Here is a 14669-nt window from a genome sequence, read left to right as displayed (position 1 = left end):
ACAAAAAGACACAGACTGGCTGAATGGATACAGAAACAACACCCATATATATGCTGTCTACAAGAGACCCACTTCAGATCTAGGCACACATACAGACTGAAACTGAGGGGTTGGAAAAAGATATTCCATGCAAATGGAAATCAGAAGAAAGCTGGAGTAGCAATTCTCATATCAGATAAAACAGACTTTAAAATAAAGACTATTACAAGAGACAAAGAAGGACACTACATAATGATCAAGGGATCAATCCAAGAAGAAGATATAACAATCATAAATATTTATGCACCCGACATAGGAGCACCTCAATACATAAGGGAAATGCTAACAGCCACAAAAGGGAAAATCGACAGTAACATAATCATAGTGGGGGACTTTAACACCCCACTTTCACCAATGTACAGATCATCCAAACTGAAAATAAATAAGAAAACACAAGTTTTAAATGACACAGTAAACAAGATGGACTTAATTGATATTTATAGGACATTGCATCCAAAAACAACAGAATACACTTGCTTCTCAAGTGCTCATGGAATATTCTCCAGGATAGATCATATTTGGTTCATAAATCAAGTCTTGGTAAATTTAAGAAAATTGAAATCGTATCAAGTATCTTTTCTGACCACAACACTATGAGACTAGATATCAATTACAGGAAAAAGTCTGTAAAAAATACAAATACATGGAGGCTAAACAATACACTACTTAATAACCAAGAGATCACTGAAGAAATCAAAGAGGAAATTAAAAAATACCTAGAAACAAACGACAATGAAAACACAACAGCCCAAAACCTATGGGATGCAGCAAAAGCAGTTCTAGGAGGGAAGTTTATACCAATAAAATCCTACCTCAAGAAACAAGAAAAAACTAAAACAAACAACCTAACCATATACCTAAAGCAATTAGAGAAAGAAGAACAAAAAACCCCCAAAGTTACAAGAAGGAAAGAAATCATAAAGATCAGATCAGAAATAAATGAAAAAGAAATGAAGGAAATGATAGCAAAGATCAATAAAACTAAAAGCTGGTTCTTTGAGAAGTTAAACAAAATTGATAAACCATTAGCCACACTCATCAAGAAAAAAAGGGAGAAGACTCAAACCAACAGAAGTAGAAATGAAAAAGAGGAAGTAACAACTGACACTGCAGAAATACAAAGGATCATGGGATATTACTACAAGCAACTCTATGCCAACAAAATGGACAACCTGGAAGAAATGGACAAATTCTTAGAAAAGTACAACCTTCCGAGACTGAACCAGGAAAAAAGAGAAACTATAAACAGACCAATCACAAGCGCTGAAATTGAGACTGTGATTAAAAATCTTCCAACAAACAAAAGCCCAGGACCAGATGGCTTCACAGGCGAATTCTATGAAACATTTAAAGAAGAGTTAACACCTATCCTTCTCAAACTCTTCCAAAATATAGCAGAGGGAGGAACACTCCCAAACTCATTCCATGAGCTCCCCATCACCCTGATACCAAAACCAGACAAAGATGTCACAAAAAAAGAAAACTACAGGACAATATCACTGATGAATGTAGATGCAAAAATCCTCAACAAAATACTAGGAAACAGAATCCAACAGCACATTAAAAGGATCATACACCATGATCAAGTGGGGTTTAACACAGGAATGCAAAGATTCTTCAATATGCACAAATCAATCAATATGATAAACCATATTAACAAATTGAAGGATAAAAAATATGATAATCTCAACAGATGCAGAGAAAGCTTTTGACAAAATTCAACACCCATTTATGATAAAAACCTTCCAGAAAGTAGGCCTAGAGGGAACTTACCTCAACATAATAAAGGCCATATATGACAAACCCACAGCCAACATCGTCCTCAATGGTGAAAAACTGAAACCGTTTCCACTAAGATCAGCAATAAGACAAGGTTGCCCACTCTCACCACTTTTATTCAACATAGTTTTGGAAGTTTTAGCTACAGCAATCAGAGAAGAAAAAGAAATAAAAGGAATACAAATCGGAAAAGAAGAAGTAAAACGTCACGGTTTGCAGATGACATGATACTCTACATAGAGAATCCTAAAGAGGCTACCAGAAAACTACTAGAGCTAATCAATGAATTTCATAAAGCAGCAGGACACAAAAGTAATGCACAGAAATCTCTTGCATTCCTATACACTAATGATGAAAAATCTGAAAGAGAAATTAAGGAAACAGTCCCATTTATCACCGCAGCAAAAAGAATAAAATACCTAGGCATAAACCTAGGGAGACAAAAAACCTGTATGCAGAAAACTATAAGAATCTGATGAAAGAAATTAAAGATGATACAAACAGATGGAGAGATATACCATGTTCTTGGATTGGAAGAATCAGCATTGTGAAAATGACTATACTACCCAAAGCAATGTACAGATTCATTGAAATCCCTATCAAACTACCAATGGCATTTTTCACAGCACTAGAACAAACAATCACACAATTTGTATGGAAACAGAAAAGACCCCGAATAGCCAAAGCAATCTTGAGAAAGAAAAACAGAGCTGGAGGAATCAGGTTCTGGGACTTTAGACTATACTACAAAGCTACAGTTATCAAGACAGTATGGTAGTGGCACAAAAACAGAAAGATAGATCAATGGAACAGGATAGAGAGCCCAGAGATAAACCCATGCACATATGGTCACCTTATCTTTGATAGAGGAGGCAAGAATATACAAGGGAGAAAAGACAGCCTCTTCAATAAGTGGTGCTGGGAAAACTGGACAGCTGCATGTAAAAGAATGAAATTAGAACACTCCCTAACACCATACAGAAAAATAAACTCAAAATGGATTAAAGACTTAAATGTAATGTCAGACACTATAAAACTCTTACAGGAAAACATAGGCAGAACACTCTATGACATAAATCACAATAGGATCCTTTTTGACCCACCTCTTACAGAAATGGAAATAGAAACAAAAATAAACAAATGGGACCTAATGAAATTTAAAAGCTTTTGCACAGCAAAGGTAACCATAAACAAGACGAAAGACAACCCTCAGAATGGTAGAAAATATTAGCAAAAGAAGCAACTGACAAAGGATTAATCTCTAAAATATACAAGTAGCTCATGCAGCTCAATATCAAAAAAACAAAGAACCCAATCCAAAAATGGGTCGAAGACCTAAATACACATTTCTCCTAAGAAGTTATACAGATAGCCAACAAACACATGAAAGGATGCTCAACATCACTAATCATTAGAGAAATGCAAATCAAAACTACAATGAGGTATCACCTCACACCAGTCAGAATGGCCATCATCAAAAAATCTACAAACAATAAATGCTGGAGAGGGTGTGGAGAAAAGGGAACCCTCCTGCACTGTTGGTGGGAATGTAAATTGATACAGCCACTATGGAGAACAGTATGGAGGTTCCTTAAAAAACTAAAAATAGAACTACCATACGACCCAGCAATCCCACTACTGGGCATATACTCAGAGAAAAGCATAATTCAAAAAGAGTCATGTACCACATTGTTCACTGCAGCACTATTTACAATAGCCAGGACATGGAAGCAACCTAAGTGTCCATCGACAGATCAGTGGATAAAGAAGATGTGGCACATATATATAATGGAATATTACTCAGTCATAAAAAGAAACGATATTGAGTTATTTGTAGTGAGGTAGATGGACATAGAGTCTGTCATACAGAGTGAAGTAAGTCAGAAAGAGAAAAACAAATACCATATGCTAACACATATATATGGAATCTAAAAAAAAAAAACAAAGGTTCTGAAGAACGTAGGGGCAGGACAGGAATAAAGATGCAGACATAAAGAATAGACTTGAGGACATGGGGAGGTGGAAGGGTAAGCTGGGATGAAGTGAGAGAGTGGCATTGACATATATACACTACCAAATGTAAAGCAGATAGCTAGTAATAAGCAGCCCCGTAGCACAGGGAGATCAGCTCCGTGCTTTGTGACCACCTAGAAGGGGTGGTATAGGGAGGGTGGGAGGCAGATGCAAGAGGGAGGGGATATGGGGATATATGTATACATATAGCTGATTCACTTTGTTATACAGCAGAAAGAAATACAACATTGTAGAGCAATTATACTCCAATAAAGATTTTTAAAAAAGAAAAAAAAGGGAACAACAACAACAAAAAAAAACAAATGACTGACAGTATTTACCAGTCACAGGATCACATTCATTTAATGCATGTTTGTGTATGAAACATTAATATTCCATTAACATATATTAAAATTACTAATATACAATTAATAATTATTTATAATTATATTAATATATAATATATTGTTAATATGTTATATATTTTTACTATATTATATAATTAATACGTATTAACATTTACTCTATTAATATTCACATTTACTGTCAGCGATGAAAGGCAGCTGTTTACTGTCTGTAATCATATTTTGTTCTAGAAGCCTATCTACCACAGTGTAACCTATTTTGTCCCCTTTTAAAGCACAGACATACTAAGGAGGCAACTTGCCTCCCATCTCTATCTCACATACATTTCTCCTTCAGAAACTGTCAGCTGCCTTGTCCAGGTGAATAGCAACCGACTCTAAGTAAGAAGTGATATGATCCATTTGGCTTACAGTCAGTATATAATCTAGATAATTGTTTTCCCAACAGGCGATGATTTAATGATGAGATCACAAAGAAGAACTTCTGCTGAACCTGTTTTTATCAATCTCCTTCAGCAGCATCAGATGCCTTTAGGGATTTCTATCAAGCCAAGTTGCAATTTCCTTTTGGCTTTAGCTGGCTTTTGTTCAAATCAACCTGCTGGGGCCAGGGAAAAAAACACTTTGGTGATAATTAAGATGATGTATGTGAAAGTTCCTAACACTGTGTCTGGGGTAAAATCGACATTGAAATATATGTTTCCGCCTTTCTTCCATCTCTCACCTTGCAGGTAGATTGTTGTTTTATTTATTTTGCTAATGCAGGAAAATGGATGGGAATGAGAAGACTTCGAAAGCATTTGTGTGGGCTAGCAAATACAGGCATTTGTTACATGGAGAACAAGTTTAGCAGCCATTGGAGTTACCATCATGGCTTTTCCAAACTACATCCCTACCTGTTTGATTCAATTCAGCAAACATCTATAAGCACTTATACATGCCAGAACTGTGCTGGGGGTATAAGGATGAACAAGCATGGCTCCTGCCCCATGTGCTGACAAAACCACAAGAAGGCAACTTCCACATGCACATTTGGAGAGATGCAGGGAACAAAAATGAGTGAATCCCGACTCTCCAGGACAAGAGTTTAATTAATATAATCAAAGCATAATGAGACTAATTGTAGCATGCATATATTGCCAGTTAACCCACAAATCTCCAATATTCCCACAAATTTAAAAATTACAGCCTTTTCCACAATTGCAGGAAGGCAAAGGCAGTGTCAACAAGAAAGGCAAGTTCTTTCCATATTTTTTGTGGGGAAGTCAAAAGACATCCCTGCCCCTTGAAATCTGCCTATAAGATAGGTACTAGATTTCAAAGCAAGGTGACAAAATCTCATCATTTATGTGCAGAGTAACACCCAATCCAAAAGTTAAAATGGCCTGTTGTTCAATGTCATGGCTAAAGAGCAAAATTCGGGCAACACTGAAGAAGCACAATGAATGCCTCCATTCATTAGGGTCAAGTTACTCTCACTGCAAATCATAATCACTGGTTAGAAGTTTCATTATGATCACTAGTGCCTATTAGGAAATTATACTATACTTAAATTTAAATTTCATCTTCTAACATCTCCTACAGGGACCTAACTTAAGTCAAGTTTTCATGCAATAGTTCTTGTAATACATGAACCTACCACTCCTTTTTCCATTTTTTAGAAGATTTCTGCCATCTTCCCAGTGGTCAAGATGACCAGGAATAAAGGTAGGTAGAACATAGCCAGTCCCCAAACTCTAGGTTACAGGTCATGGTTGAAGAGTAGAAAACTGAATGATAGACTTGGCCAGATCCTGGAAGGCAACTATCCTTGAAGATGAATAAGAGTTATAATCTCTGGGTAATAACCTGAAGGACGTTAAAAGTTGATAATGTCCACCTATGTGGTTAAGAATTGTTGAGTCAGGAATGCCACAGTTATAGGTTCTTGGAAGGTAGAGGCCATATCTTATGACTCTTAATACCTTCTAATCAGGCTTAGCAAGGTACCTTACAGATAGTAGACATTCAATAAGTATTTGTTGAATTTAATTACTCAATACATGATTTCTCCTGCCTATCATTTTACACCTAGAAGATGATATGACATAAAGAACTTGGGACATGAACAATACAAATCTTCTAAGGCTCATGTCTCTCTCATTGGCTGGTTGGTCACACGCCTGCTTTCTCCTGACCCTTGTCTTAATGAATTCAATTCAACACGATAAGCATTTAAGTTGGGTTCTGTCAAGATTCATCAGTCCATATTAACCACCCTTTCGTGCAAGAGTGAGTGATCGTTAGTGCTGAGAGTGATCTTCAGCATCCCAATGTATTAATCAGCTCTGGCCACCAAAACAAATGCCAAAGACTGGGTGGCTCAAAGAACAGAAATTTATTTTCTCATAGTTCTGGAGGTTGGATAGTCCAAGATCAAAGTCCAGCAAAGTTCAGTTCCTGGTGAGGTCTCTCTTCCTGGTTTGCAGATGGCCACCTTCTTGCTGTGTGCTCACATGGCATTTCCTCAGTGCATGCACGTGAAGAAAGATAATGATCGCTTGTCCTCTTTTTATAAAACTACCAGTTCTTTCAGATTAGTACCCCATCCTTATGACCTCATATAACTATCTCCTAAGAGTCCTATCTACAAATGCGGTCACATGGGGGATAAGGTTTCAGCATATGAATTTTGGGGGTACACAATTCAGTCCATATCATTCCACCTCTGGTCCTGCAAAATTCATGTTCTTCTTGCATGCAAAATACATTAATTACATCCCAACAGCCCCCTAAGTCTTAACTCATTCCAGCATCAACTCTAAAGTCTAAAAGTCCAAAGTCTCACCAAAATATCATCTAAATCAGATATGAGTGGGAGCTGAGATACAATTCATCCTAAGGAAAAATTTATCTCCAGCTCTGAACCTATGCAACCAGACAAGGTATGTGCTTCCCAAACACAGTTGTGGGACGGGCATAGGACAGACATTCCCATTCCAAAAGGAAGAAATCAGAAAAAAGAAAGGGGTGATGGGTCCCAAGCAAGTCCAAAACCTAGTAAGGCAAATTCCATGAGCTGTTGAGGCCCAAGAATAATCCTCTTTGGTTTGATACTCTGCCCTTCAGCCTCACTGGGGTGGCAGCATCAGCCTCACAGCTCTAGTTGTGGGTTCTACTCCTGAGGATCTGCTAAGCCAGGTCCTGCCCCCAAGTTTCTGGGAGGCCCTGCCCCCATGGTTCTACAGAACATCCCACCCCGAATGCTTTAGGCAGAAGCCATCTGGCCTGGTGAAACTGAGGTGGTGGCCCTGGTGACCTCTGAATTGCCTTCAGGGTCATTTTTCTTCTTGAAGGACAGCACACATTCACAGCCAAATAGCTCTATCATCCTGTCAGCTCTATCATCCTGTCTTCAAATTCAAGAAGTCCAACAGCCCTCCTTCATTTTGCCCCATATCTGTCCCCTTTGGTTCAAACTGGTGGTGTTTCTCCTCATATAATCCCCAAAACTCTTTACTGAGTAACGGTCCAGCCATACTCTTTATCTTCTCTTCAAATTCTTTCTCGTGTTTTGCAATGTGGATAGGCTGAGAATTTTCTAAATCTTCAACTTATGGCCCCTTTATTCTTAACAATTCCTTCCTAAATTCATCTCTCTGCTTTTGCATTTTACTATAAGCAGTCAGGAAGAATAAAACACTTCCATATTTTGCTTGGAAATCTCCTCAGCCAAATATCCAGTTTCATTGCCTGCAATTTCTATCTTCCACGAAACACTAGAACACAGTTAATTTTTTGCCATTTTATGACAAGGAATGCCTTTCCTCCAGTTTCCAATAACAATAAAAATAATAATAAACCCTCCCTGGGAGTATTCTCTGTACTGGGGAAGGAAGCTGAACACACGTCAGAAGGAGGAAAGCAAAGCATTCATGCACGGGCCCGTCCAAGGAAGAAGGGCTTTCAGAAAAGAAAGAAGACAAAAAGTCAAGGAAGACATCAGCAGCAAAGGGGTAAAGCAAGCCATGCATTTTTTACCTAAAAGCATTTGCAGCAGGATTGAATGCAGCCAAAGAGATGAACTGCTGAATTGAAAGTGCGCTCCAAAGATGGGAGGGCATATCACCCCTTGTACAGCTCTGCAGGCTCGGCCTGGGCAAAGCAGGGACTCCAGAAGGACTTTGGGGCACCAGCTCAGGTCTGACACAGCAGCCCCAACAGCAAACCAAGAGGCAGAACAAGGCCACTCTAATATCAGTGACTTGCAATGAGTCAAAGCCCCAATAACAGCCTTTCATGCGAGGAAAGGGAAAATGGGCTCTGCTTGTCAGCATCCAGGAGCAGAGCAAAAGCCCACATTCTAAAGCTTGTTCCAGATGCCCCTTCCATCTCTTGAGAGCCCAATGGCCTACAATAGCCACGTTCAGTGTCTCCTTTCACTCCCAAAGAGGTCATTTCAGATCCAGGGAGTGAGAGGCAGCTCTCCGCCTTCTAACGCCTACCAAGTCCGGCTTCTTGCTCACCTATGGGGCTATTCAAAGTCAGTCTTCCTGGCTCGTGGATTCTCATAAGACAAAGCCATGTGCTGTCTGCTCTGGGACACAGAGAAGGGAGTCAACGCAGGCCTCTCTCTGGTCATGGCGCTGCCAGCCTTTGGGCATCTGTGACTCTTGAGCCCAAGGAGCTCCCTGTTACCAGAGGCTATGTTGCCTCCTCCTTCTAAGTGTTCACAGTCTGATGTGTCCAGGTACCTCATTTGGTACTTTCTCTAATCCTGAGCTAAAACATAACTACAACAGTTAAAAGAATCTGTTTCCAGCAGCCCATCGATGAGGCAAGAAAGCTACGCTCTCTAAATAAAAGTCACCGGCCTGTGAAGTGAAGTGAACACTGGATTTTGTGAGTCAAGAACTAGATTGGCATCCTAGCTTTTCCATTTATTAGGTGGGTGACTTTGAGAAGCCACATTACCTCTCTGACCATCAGTGGCATCAATCGGGGATTACAAGACCCACTCCAAAATCAGTAACTATTTACTGAGTGCCCGCTACTGTGTGTCAGAAGTCGTGCTAAATGCTAAGGATGTTCTGGTGAACAAATCAGCCTTGGCCTTTGCCCTCACACAGCTTAAAGTCTAGTGGGGGAGAAAGAAACTATCAGTAAATAAACAAATATGTAATTACAAATTAGATGTGGTCAGAAGGGTTAAAAAAAGTGTGTTAGAAAGCAAGATGGGGTAGGGGACGGACTTTCTTCCAGCCAGAGAGTGGGAAAAAAAAGCATCTGAGGGGAGGGATGAGGGATGAGGAAAAGCCAGCTAAGGCAACAGTAGAGAAGGGGAGTTCCAGGCCAAAGGAACATCACTGGCAATGGCTCAGAGGGAAGGAAGGGCTTGGCATGTTCAAGAGCTCAAAAAAGCTCAGGTGTTTGGAGCTGGGAGCTTGGGAACAAGGAAAGACTGTGAGGCAGAAGGCTGGGGAGGTGGCTGGCTGAGCGAGGTAACTCCTGGAAGACCCAGTGTTGCGCTGAGCACAGAGTAGGCCCTCAATTAATATGGGCTGCAGTGTTCACTGCAGCGCTATTTACAGTAGCCAAGACATGGAAGCAACCTAAATGTCCATTGACAGATGAATGGATAAAGAAGATGTGGCACATATACACAATGGAAGATTACTCAGACATAAAAAAGAATGAAATAATGCCACTTGCAGAAGCAAGAATGGACTTAGAAATTATCATACTAAGTGAAGTAAGTCAGAAAGAGAAACACAAGTATCATATGATATCACTTATTCGTGGAATCTAAAGAAATGATAAAAATGAACTTATTTATAAAACAGAAATAGACTAACAGACTTAGAAAACAAACTTAAGGTTACCAGAGGGGACAGTAAGGGGGAGGGAGATAAATTAGGAGTTTGGGATTAACATATACACACTACTATACATAAAATAGGTAAACAACAAGGACCTACTGTATAGCATAGGGAACTATACTCAATGTCTTTTAATAACCTATAATGGAAAAGAATCTGAAAAAGAATACGTATGTGTTGTATATATATATATATATATATATACACACACACATATATAACTGAATCATATATAACTGAACATATAACTGAATATATATTTATACAACTGAATCACTTCGCTGTACACTTGCAACTAACACAACATTGTCAATTAACTATTACCTCAATAAATAATAATATGGGCTCCATATAAATGCTTTGTTTGACATGAAAGAATGCTCAACATCATTAATCATTAGAGAAATGCAAATCAAAACTACAATGAGATATCATCTCACACCAGTCAGAATGGCCATCATCAAAAAATCTAGAAACAATAAATGCTGGAGAGGGTGTGGAGAAAAGGGGACACTCTTGCACTGCTGGTGGGAATGTGAATTGGTTCAGCCACTGTGGAGAACAGTATGGAGGTTCCTTAAAAAACTACAAATAGAATTACCATATGACCCAGCAATCCCACTACTTGGCATATACCCTGAGAAAACCAAAATTCAAAAAGAGTCATGTACCAAAATGTTCATTGCAGCTCTATTTACAATAGCCCGGAGATGGAAACAACCTAAGTGCTCATCATCAGATGAATGGATAAAGAAGATGGGGCACATATATACAATGGAATATTACTCAGCCTTAAAAATAAATGAAATTGAGCTATTTGTAACGAGATGGATAGAACTAGAGTCTGTCATACAGAGTGAAGTAAGTCAGAAAGAAAAAGACAAATACCGTATGCTAACACATATGTATGGAATTTAAGGGAAAAAAATGTCATGAAGAACCTAGGGGTAAGATAGGAATAAAGACGCAGACCTACTGGAGAACGGACTTGAGGATATGGGGAGGGGGAAGGGTGAGTTTTGACAGGGCGAGAGAGAGTCATGGACATATACACACTAACAAACGTAGTAAGGTAGATAGCTGGGGGGAAGCAGCCGCAAGGCACAGGGATATTAGCTCGGTGCTTTGTGACAGCCTGGAGGGGTGGGATGGGGAGAGTGGGAGGGAGGGAGACGCAAGAGGGAGGACATATGGGATCATATGTATATGTATAGTTGATTCACTTTGTTATGGAGCAGAGACTAACACACCATTGTAAAGCAATTATACCCCAATAAAGATGTTTTAAAAAAAAATAAAAATAAAAATAAATGCTTTGTTTGGCTGGTAGAGTAGATTTAATTTATAATCTAAGTGATTTCTAAGAACCCTTCTATTTCAATGATTCTAGTCCATAATTTGCTGAGAAAAAAAAGCCACTAAAACATTCATTTTGCCACGGTAACATTTGTCAGTTGTGATAGAAAAGAGCAAGGGATCTGCAGTGAGACGGACCTAGATCCAGCCCACAGCTCTGCCACTTGCCACGTGAACTTCTGTTCCTTTCTGAGTCTCAGTTTCCTTTTCTGGCAAATAGAGATAATACCTAGCTGGCAGGGCCTTTGTGGCTTTAAAAAAGATCACATGGAAAATGCCCTAGCCCTGTGTATGGAGCACAATAGGCACAAAGTAACAAGAGGCCAAGTTTGGAAGGTGGCCCACGTTTGGGATGTAGCAAAGCCCTTCCTTGCCAGGCCTGCTCTCCAAAGGCCTGGCCACCAACACAGAGGACAAATAGAGCTAGGGCTCGCCATGAGAGACCAACTCCACTGAGCTCACCAGTGTCCAAAATTTTCCAATGGACGTCAAATCTCCCAGGGACTCTGTCCTACAGGAGAACAAGAGGACCAAGAGCTCCTGGCTGGGCAAGGGCACCAGAGACCAGGGAACCCCACAGAGCCCAGACTCAGCCTCACTGGGTAGAACTAACTAGAGAAGTATTCACCTTCAAGAGCTCACAAAGCTACAACTGTCCCTAGCCCTGTGTCAGAGAAATACAATTTGGGGGAGATTTCTCAGCTTTTGCCATCACCCTCACTCACATCTTTTTTGCTAGATGGATCCATTGTTTGTTATTCCTGTCTTTCTGATCAATACCCTTGTTAAATTCTGCCTACAGACTCAAACCATCCTGGTTAAAGTCAGCCCAATTCTCCTTTGCCACTTGTGAATTCTTTGTCTAGCATTTCAATTCTTCTTCTAGGACAGTGATAAGTCTGAATCCATAACATTTTAATTTCCCTAGCAATAAAGGGATTTATCCAGTTAAAGATGAGACCAAAGTCTTAGCTGGTGGTGTAATGCGTTTGATATTCTTGATAAAATAACCAAGGATCAAAAATCACATTATTCCAGAAATGTGCTACTCTCATTTATATGACTCTGTGTTAAGTAGGAAAAATTCAGCAAATGATCCATTATCAGAAGAAAGGAGCCTTTATATTTGGAAACCATACATTAACTTGAAATCCGCAAACCTGATTTTATATAACACAATAATGGAGTGTCCTTCCAATCACTATTTATTATCAAGTCATAATGAGAAAGCTTTTATTTCATTTCACAGAATAACAAAAATAGAGGGGGGAGCCCATTAATTTACAAATAAGGAAACTGAGGTTCAGCTAATTCATCTAGTCCAGGAGGAGGGGAGAATAATCAGGGCTGGATTCCAATATGATCAACAACAAGGGAAAGGAAAGGGACTTGGGCAATCCACAACCATTGCAGAATGAATGGGATGACGGCAGAGCTTATATCTGGTAGGCCTGGAGACCAGACTGGCAACTGGTGGGTGTCCACCAGTCCCAACCAGTGACAACTGAGTGTATCATCGACCTGGCACCAGCCCATTCAGGTGCAAGTTGCACCTCATATCAGCCTATACATGTATGAGTACAGGGAATCGAGCAATTATCCATAGCCCTGGCTTTCGTATTATGACAATCCCATGGAGAGGAAGTAGTAACTCAAACAACAGACTTTTAGCTAACGCTAGAAATACCTGGGGACCACCCCTAACCTACCCTTTGCAATTTCTTTCTCTTGAAAAGGCTGCCCTCCTTATTCATTTTGACCTAACTACACCTGGATACAAATATTTAGTGATGAAGGAGAAAAAGAACAAAGGTAACAAATGTGGGGAAGTTTGGGAAGTCTCCTCTCAAGAGCATCACCTGAAGAATTATCCACCTCCGTACTGGTCCACAGCCCAGGCCAGTGATATCATCAGCCCTGGGCCAAGGCACCCACTGAGAGCGAGAGGAAGGAAACACAATAAGGACGGGTAGAAACCGCATCAAGGTGACCAAGACTTTGATCCTCTCAGTCAGTGTTTAAACAAAGATTTTAAAAGAAAAGAGATACGAACCCACACTTCCTCAAACCTCTCCTTAACTGTGTGAGCTTCTAAGCAGAGTTGATTCTCCTCCCCAACCCCCCAAATATACCTCCCCTGTGCTGGCCAATGGCTCCACCAAAGGTGTGAGCACAGTGGCTGAGGCTGCAGGCAGCACCCAGGAAGAAGAGGGAGATCCAGGCTCTAGATGTCTGTGGATTTTTAAGGATGTGAGCTTGACTGTGTTCTCCCTTTTTAGGCTGGAAACTAAACACAAGACATAGAGCAGATGACGGTACCAAGAATATTGTTTAGGGACCTCCGTGGAGGTCCAGTGGTTAAGACTCCACGTTTCCAATGCAAGGGGTACGGGTTCGATCCCTGGTTGGGGAACTAAGATCCCACATGCTGTGTGGCGCAGCCCCCCCCCCAAAATATATATATACATACACACACACACACACACACACACACACACACACACACATTGTTTAGCCAGAGATGGAAGCTGCTCCACTGGCAACACGGAGAGCAAGCTCAGCCTCAGTAAACCTCATGGGATGTTCAGGGGCCCCTGCCCTCCTCACCTACCTGCTGTTTTTCTGTGACAGAGCCTCATGGCTCAGCTGGAAATGCTGATGAGACTTTCACACATGGTCTATGGGGTTGAGTTCTGCTGTAATCTACTTTTCCCCTTAGTATTTTCTCCCTCAGTGAGTCATCTACCTGCCAGTATTTGAACTATAGTTAGATACCTCATTTATTTTCCAAAAATGATTTCACGAGCTTAAAAAAATCAGGCAATTATCTTGCTCTTAGTCTAATATGCCTCTTGGCTGGCAGCTGACCTCATGCCCCAGGCAATGGTACTGATATTCTGGAGTCATCCCTGCCTCTTCCCCTATATGTCTCTTCACCCTCAACATCAAGACACTTTCACATATTCCTCCTCACTGAATCTTGAGTTCTCAACTGAGTCCGTTATAGAGCAAGAGCTCCAAACTCTATGGGCAGCTGCCATCTAAAAACCCTATTTTTCATATTTAGCTAGAGTCAAAATTTTTCATCAAACTCATTCTTAGCATGAGTATCGACCAGTCTTTAGAGAGGCTTGCTGTGAGGGGTGTTTCACGTAGCTCTCACAAACCAGAGACTGGCTACAGTAATCCCCATTCCTACTCCTCCAGGAAATCTGGAAACACCCCCTCGAAGGAACTGAACGTCTGCTGCTTCTCTGCT

The 14669-nt window shown here is 40.4% G+C and overlaps 1 protein-coding gene across 2 annotated transcripts in view; it reads right to left on the bottom strand.

The window, feature by feature from the left end:
* KCNH1 (potassium voltage-gated channel subfamily H member 1) overlaps positions 1-14669 on the bottom strand; it is a 416350-nt gene that overhangs the window by 162724 nt on the left and 238957 nt on the right. The gene's annotated exons all lie outside the window — the stretch shown is intronic.

This window comes from Phocoena phocoena, chromosome 1, assembly GCF_963924675.1.
Source record: "Phocoena phocoena chromosome 1, mPhoPho1.1, whole genome shotgun sequence".
In the NCBI taxonomy this organism is placed as follows: Eukaryota; Metazoa; Chordata; class Mammalia; order Artiodactyla; family Phocoenidae; genus Phocoena; species Phocoena phocoena.
Note: the sequence above shows the minus strand (reverse complement) of the source record. Positions and strands in the feature narration are given on the sequence as shown.